Source organism: Tasmannia lanceolata, unplaced genomic scaffold (genome assembly GCF_043159265.1).
Source record: "Tasmannia lanceolata isolate RefF3 unplaced genomic scaffold, GAP_Taslan_0.1 ptg000013l, whole genome shotgun sequence".
Lineage (NCBI taxonomy): Eukaryota > Viridiplantae > Streptophyta > Magnoliopsida > Canellales > Winteraceae > Tasmannia > Tasmannia lanceolata.
Window position 1 is genome coordinate 46,984,407 of NW_027518690.1, and position 7,159 is coordinate 46,991,565.

The 7,159-nt window shown below is 38.0% G+C and overlaps 1 long non-coding RNA gene across 2 annotated transcripts; it reads right to left on the reverse strand.

The window, feature by feature from the left end:
* Positions 1-2,237: 2,237 nt before the first annotated feature.
* LOC143890333 (uncharacterized) lies at positions 2,238-7,159 on the reverse strand. Of its 2 annotated transcripts, none has more exons than XR_013255172.1 (3): positions 6,954-7,159; positions 2,817-2,965; positions 2,238-2,718 (listed from the first exon to the last, which is right to left on the reverse strand). It is a non-coding gene; the product is annotated as an uncharacterized LOC143890333 (long non-coding RNA). The 2 variants fall into 2 exon arrangements; XR_013255173.1 differs by having other exon boundaries at positions 6,958-7,158.

The following is a 7,159-nucleotide window of genomic DNA, read 5'->3' on the forward strand; positions in this document are numbered from 1 at the left end:
AGGAGATTTTTAGTTCGCTGGAGAGAGAGAGAGAGAGAGAGAGAGAGAGAGAGAGTCAATTTCTGACGATTATAAATTTGGACAATTTTGGACATAGATTATTCGATGTTGAAAAAAACACTATGTTCGCATCCCCTCACTTTGTCCATACTTATATAGATCCTGAGAAATTGAAAAAATTTCAATTTTGAGGGGGGGGGGGGGGGGGGGGGAGTGTGGCCCCCCTCTGGCTCCGTCCCTGGGTATAGATGTGTACATATCCATCAGAGGGCTTCGTTTTCAACATGCATGCAAACAATTTCAAGTGTCAACATTCTTTCGCGTGGAAAGGCAAACAAGAGTCTAACCCAAATTAAATCAGGGCTTCGTTTTCAACATCAAGTTTTTCCTCTATTTGATTTTATTCCACGTATGAATGTAGGGATTTGCCAGGCAATTTCGAGGAAAGTTATTTAGCGGCTTACTTTTACAAGAAAGAACACCCACATAGGATCACTTTTGGGCAGTTACGAAAATACCCCTGCTACTCTGCGGCCAGTACAACTCCACCAAACCGGTCTCTCTCTCCACAATCCACATGAGCATGAAGGGTTGGTCGGCCAAACAATTAATTTGTTTAAATCGCTGAGCAAGGTACGCCCCACCCATGTTTTTCAAAATGAACAGTACGGCCTACACCATAGGATGATCCAAACCGTCCATTTGATGGGCCGCAACGTAAATAGGTTGTATCCCAAAAAATCATTTCCACACGATGATCGCAACCCTCCGATGTACAAGAGAAACTACATATTATGGAAACCTTATACATCAGAGGGTTGCGATCATCCTGTGGAAATTATTTTTGGGGCACAATCTATTTACATTGCAGCCCATCAAATGGACGGCTTGGATCATCCTATGGTGTGGACCGTACACTTCATTTTAAAAAATAGGGGGACTTGCATCAGCCCACGTCTCGATAATAAGACAAATCAATTTGCTTTACCCTTATCTAATTTGCTGCTGAGAGCTTATTAGGAATTGTAATAGCTTTTGACAGCTGGTTAGTGGTTAAAATTTTAAAACAAGGTGATTCGTCTCATTATCAAAACATTGTCCTGCGGATATCAGTCTCCCTTTTTTTAAAGATAATCTGGCATGATAATAGCATTCACACAGTTTGATGAGAGGACTTACCTCTTTAATAACAATTATCCGATTGGATGTTGACAGTTTTTGAGGATTATTGGGCCCAAAATTAATGTAATTCTGAGTCCAATAATCGGATTGGATTGGGGTTGGCAATCGGTTGTCATAATCCCATACGAACAGGGCATAAGCAATTAAGGCCCTGTTTATTTTGAATTTTGAGAACCTATTGTGAGTCCAAAGCTGATTATTGGACTAAAAAAAATTTTTGAATGGTAATAATTTCATTAAATAATGGGGACCGAGATGGTCAATTACAAGTATACAAAGACTCGCAGAAATCAATCCGACTAATACGAAAAAAGATCGAGGAAGAAGATCATATTGCTCCAAAGCTTCCATCTGAACCCCCTTTGCCAATCTTCGAACATGTGAAAGGAAATAGAAGAGGAACAAAACTATGTCTTGTATTTCCTCAAAAAACGGGGCAAAGCGCCATGGGTAAATTTGAGAATCACTACATCAACACCTTATTAAGGCCCACACCTGCTAGGAGTTTAAGGCCTTGGAACACCGCTCTAACCTCTGCTTCATTGGAATCAACAACGCCAACGCCCACAGGTCCTGCAAAAGCCTAAATCACAGAACCTGACTCATCTCTAAGAACTCCCTCTATTCCAGCTGGACCAGGGTTTCCAAGACTTGATCCATCGAAGTTTAATTTTAGAAAACCGAGACCCGACGGTTCCCAAATTTGCAATTATGTTCAAGGCCCTGCTTGTTTTGAATTTTGAGCAACGATTATGAGTCCAAAGCTGATTATTGCACTCAAAATTATGCTCAAGGCCCTGTTTGTTTTGGATTTTGAGAACCGATTGTGAGTCCAGAACTGCTAATTGGAATGTTTTGAGTCCAATAATCAGTTTTGGACTCACAATCAGTTCTCAAAATCCAAAACAAGCAGGGCCTTGAACATATTTTGAGTCAATAATCATTTTTGGACTCGCAATCGGTTCTCAAAATCCAAAACAAACGAGGCCTAAATGAGAGTTGTCGGAGCTCCGTTGCAGCAGAATCAGTCATCCAAGTTAAGTGAAAGGCTGAGGTTAATAACAATATACAAACAGATTGACTTCCAACCATCAAAAATCAATTTACATTTTGTGGTACTAACTTCGTTGCTACAGATTTTAAATCACATTATCAAATTAACATAAAGAATTTTCTACTCTGTTATTACGATGTTGAGAATGCACATTGATCGGATAAAGATTCAAATGCAGGAGAACCAGGCATTGGCTGATGCATTGATGTAAATGGCTCTGGTCGCTTTGTTGGTCATAATGCTCACTACTGGCTTTAAATCTCAAATCAAAGCTAGAGAGCCTTGGTTGTGAAACCAATTCTTGAACAATTGTATGGGCTTCGAGAATGTTCACAACAGCAAACACCGAAAAGCGCGGAAGACGCATTAGTACATAACAAAGCGACATTAATCATCATAATTGCTTCTTCCTTGTTGAAATCAAATCCCAGCTTTGGATCAACTAGCTCTAGTACACTTCTCCTCACGTTCAGAACTTGTGCCTGCAATATCCATAGTAACATGGTAACTTATTTTTCTTATGTTGAAGTTTAAAGCTAAACACTGATAGAGATGCAAAATTTTAGGAGATCTAAAATACCCAATCCAAAAGATATGTCATCTTCCTTTGGTATGTAATTTGTGTTGCTAGTCCCATTGGCAAAATCCAACGCAACAACTCCGAAGCTGTACATATTTGCTTTGCCGGTTAGGTAACCCCGTAGTGAATATTCCAGTGCCATATATCCTCTGCAACATCACGACTATTGTTGATTATATATTGCTTGTTGTAGTCATTGTAAGCCAATATAGTCGAAATTGTTCTCATTTTGTTCAGAAAATAGCATACATTCTATATATAAACAGGAACATTGTTTTTTAATAACGCATCACAGTTCTTGAGTTTTGAGAAACTGACAAAATATCTTGGTAATTGAAAAACCTAAAATACATTTGAAATTTGTGAATTTGTCAAGCATATAAACCTCTCAACAGCATCGCTATAAGAGAAATACCATTATCTGAAACAATAGACAGTTTCTAGAATTAAATTGTTTACCATACTCAAAAAGCATAAAAAAGAATGATATCAATCAGTATGCCTACCACTGGCAACAAACAACTGTTCACCAATCATGTACCAAAAAAATTACTAACAATCATATCTAAAAAAATGAAGATGACCATTTCCAATTAAAATATGAAATTATACAATACGAAAATCGAAATTCGTACTATATTCTTAAAATTCGTACTATATCGTCATTTCAAAATAAAAAATAAAATAAAATCATACTATATTCTTAGTGCTACAGTTGTAGAGGCCAAGATCCTAGAATAGGCTTTGATGACTTCAAACAACATTTTGCCTTCGATGCAAAATGGAACCTCGAGACTGGTAAATGTCTCACAATTACGTCCGTAGGCACATAATCTACCTTCAGTCCATATTGTCAAAATTCTCACATTCACCCATAAAACTTGAACATAAATTACATCACTTGAGTGCTGGTGAATGAAAGTACGTACTTTGGTCCAACTGACATCCTCCTGATATACCCATTTCGTAGTAGGTCGTGTATAATCAACAAAAGCTAGTTGCTCTTCCGATGTTATTAGACGTGCATTTCGAGAATCATTTGGAGCTGAAACCATCTGAAACTTCTCCCTTCCAAGATCGAAGGCAAGTATAGACATAGAGGCAGATTGACGCGAAGTAAACTCGACAAAACAATATAGAAATCCATTTGCACACACATAATAGTTATAAGCAAGGTTTAAAATTTCGGTTTCGGACCCTGAAATTTCAAAATTTCGAATCGGTCGAAATCTGGTACAAAAATCGAAACCAATATTTTATTCAATATTAAATTTTGGCCGAAATTACCAAAATTTTGGAGAAATATTAAATTAATTTAAAAAAAAAACAGACTTTTGGGTCAAATTTCGGAAAAACCGAAATTTCGGCTGAAATAAAATACCGTTTCGGATTTTATTGATTTCGGTGTCGGTCTCCACCGAAATCTGAAATTTAAAACCATGGTTATAAGGTAGACAGGGGGGCTTTTAATCTGTCTCCATAAGTTGGTGCCTAGAGTAACTATCAGGCATGCCAATTTATCAAGAATCCAAATCACTTTATATTGTGTACTGAACTCATGAAATCCAAACCCTATCAGGTTAACTCCATCATGATTGTGATATATCTTGCAATTTTGCTGACTGGATTGCTTATGTAGATATGCTTTTGTCCTTGTGGGTATGTGGTGTAACATATCAACCCATTAGATATGCCTCAAATAATGCCTCGAAATGGTCGCTCTCCATTAGTCGTTACCTTCACGCTATTTCCCTCACCCTCCAATGCATACAGATTTTGACGATCAAAATCTCCTGACAAAATATCCCAACCTTTGGAGTGTTCGATAAACATGTTCGCGAATGAAGCCAATGTTATTTATTATAGTGCACCACTGCTTGCACACAAACTTGAGTTAACCTGATATGTATTATGTGGTTACAAATCGAAAAAGGCTCGGATTCTCGATTCATGTATTGGTTTGGATTCTGCATTTCTGTGTGCAACTTGAGTTAACTTGATAGGGTTTGGATTTTATGAGTTGAGCACACAATATAAAGTGGTTCGGATTATGGATAAATTAGCATGCCTGATAGTTACTCTGGGCACCAACTTATGGAGACAGATTGAAAGCCCCCTTATCTATCTTATGAATATTATGTGTGTGCAAATAGATTTCTTTATTGGTTTGTCAAGTTTACTTCGCGTCCATCTGCCTCTATGTCTATACTTGTTTTTGATCTTGGAAGGGAGAAGTCTTAGATGGTTTTGGCTCCAAATGATTCTCGGGATGCACGTCTAATAGTATTGGAAGGGCAGCTAGCTTTTGTTGATTATACATGACCTACTACGATATGGGTATATCAGGAGGATGGCAAATTGGACTAAAGTATGTACTTTCATTCACGAGCACTTGAGTTATGTAATTTATGTTAAAGATTCATAGGTGAATGGGAGAATTTTGACAGTAGACTCTGAAAGTAGATTACGTGCCTACAAACGTGATGGTGAGACATTTATTAGCCTCGAGGTTCCATTTCACATGGAAGGCACAAGATTGGTTGAGGTCATTAGAGCCTATTCCGGAACATTGGCATCTCCAACTATAGCACCTAGAATGCAGTACGAAGAACTGTATAAGCTAATTTTAGATTTAAATTGGCAAAACTCATATCAATTTTTTTAGATATGGTTGTCAATAAATTTTAGGGTACATGATTAGTGAACAATTGTTTGTTGCCATTGGTAGGTATATTGTTTGATATCCACTTTTTTATGATTTTTGGGTATGGTGAACATCTTAATTCTAGAAATTGACTATTTTTCAAATCATGAAAGTTCTCTTGTAGCGATGCTGTTGTTTTCTTTCTATCTTTCCATTACACCTTTTCACCATGAATGGGTTGTAAGCTTATGGCACTTCGGGTGACGAATGGGAGACTCTTCAGCTTTGGGCATTGGGCATTCTGTCACTGCGATCGTCTCCAATGCAGGAAAGTTCAAAACATACATATAGATGCTCTTCAATTTTGGAAGCTCTCTGATATAGATCTTTCTTAGCCTCAGGGAACATAATTGACTTCCACCAATTCGTCTCCACTTACTGGTTCACCCTTTTCTGTGCAATTTAATAGATAAAGGGAAACAATATCAACACAGCCATGCTTTGTTATGTATGCTACTCCATCTTGTCTTTTAGTATTTAATGAGCTGTCAAAAGGTCATTACATTACCCAAAAGCTCTTACAATCCATTTAAATAGCAAAGATAAGCTAGGACCATGCCATTATAAAAACATGGTTGTGCTGATAACATTTCCCTAGATAAATTGCTTTTAGGCTTTGAAGTTGCAGAACCCACGTATTGTTCTCTTCAACTTCTGAAAATGCAAGTTGTTTATGTAATGAAGCTTCAGAAGGCACCTATAACTTACCACCCTTCCCCAGATGGTCTTTAAGTTAGGGAAGCTTAGAGAAGGGGAGGAACCCTAGGCTCGGCGCAAAGGCCTATTCTCTTTCACGTCCACACCAATGATGAACTCCATCAACTCAGAATAGTTAGTTAATACTAAGCCTCCTTAGACTCTTGGCATCTGATAATAGTTTGAAGTGCCTCAAGTCACACTCCTTGACATATAGATAGCCTGTACATTTTGGTAAAGTTCCTGAATGGGTGTATCTAGGGAGGGCTTCAACACTAGTTATAGTGATTCCAAGATCAGTCAAGTGTCTCAAGCATTCCATTTCTGCAAAACCAGCCCCATTCCTGTTGCCACAACCTTCAACCTCCCAACCCCCAAAAGTGCAGTATAGGTCCTATAGGAATTCTTTTCGGTCTAAAGTTCTAAAGTGATACAGTTCTAAAGTTCTAAGAATATCAATATCAAATATAAAAAATGAGCCACAACAACTGGGACTGCTTGAATCGAACCAATTTCACATTTTGCAAGCAAATCTTCTTAAATCTTCTTACATTTTGCAAGCAAACCCTAAACCAGATTTTAAATGAAGGAGAAAAGAGAAATAGATGAACCAGAGATTTTCAATCGATCGAAATACAAAAGAGAAAGCAGCTTACAAATCTCGCCCTAATCCGAGATTTTCAATGGATCGAAAAAGCAAATAGATGAACAGAGAAAGGAGCATAGGGTTTGCATACATACTTCGAGAGAAAATCCGAACCGGAGAGAGCGAGATGATTCTGAAGGTTTAGGGTTTCGTAGAGCGAGTGAAGAGAGCGTGAGAAAGAAGATAGATTTGTCGATTTACCGCCAACTGAAGCGTTTTAGGGTTTTTTTAATTGGACAGTTTTGATCACCCTCGATCCGACGACTCTGGGTGGGGCCCACAATTTTGCACTCAAGT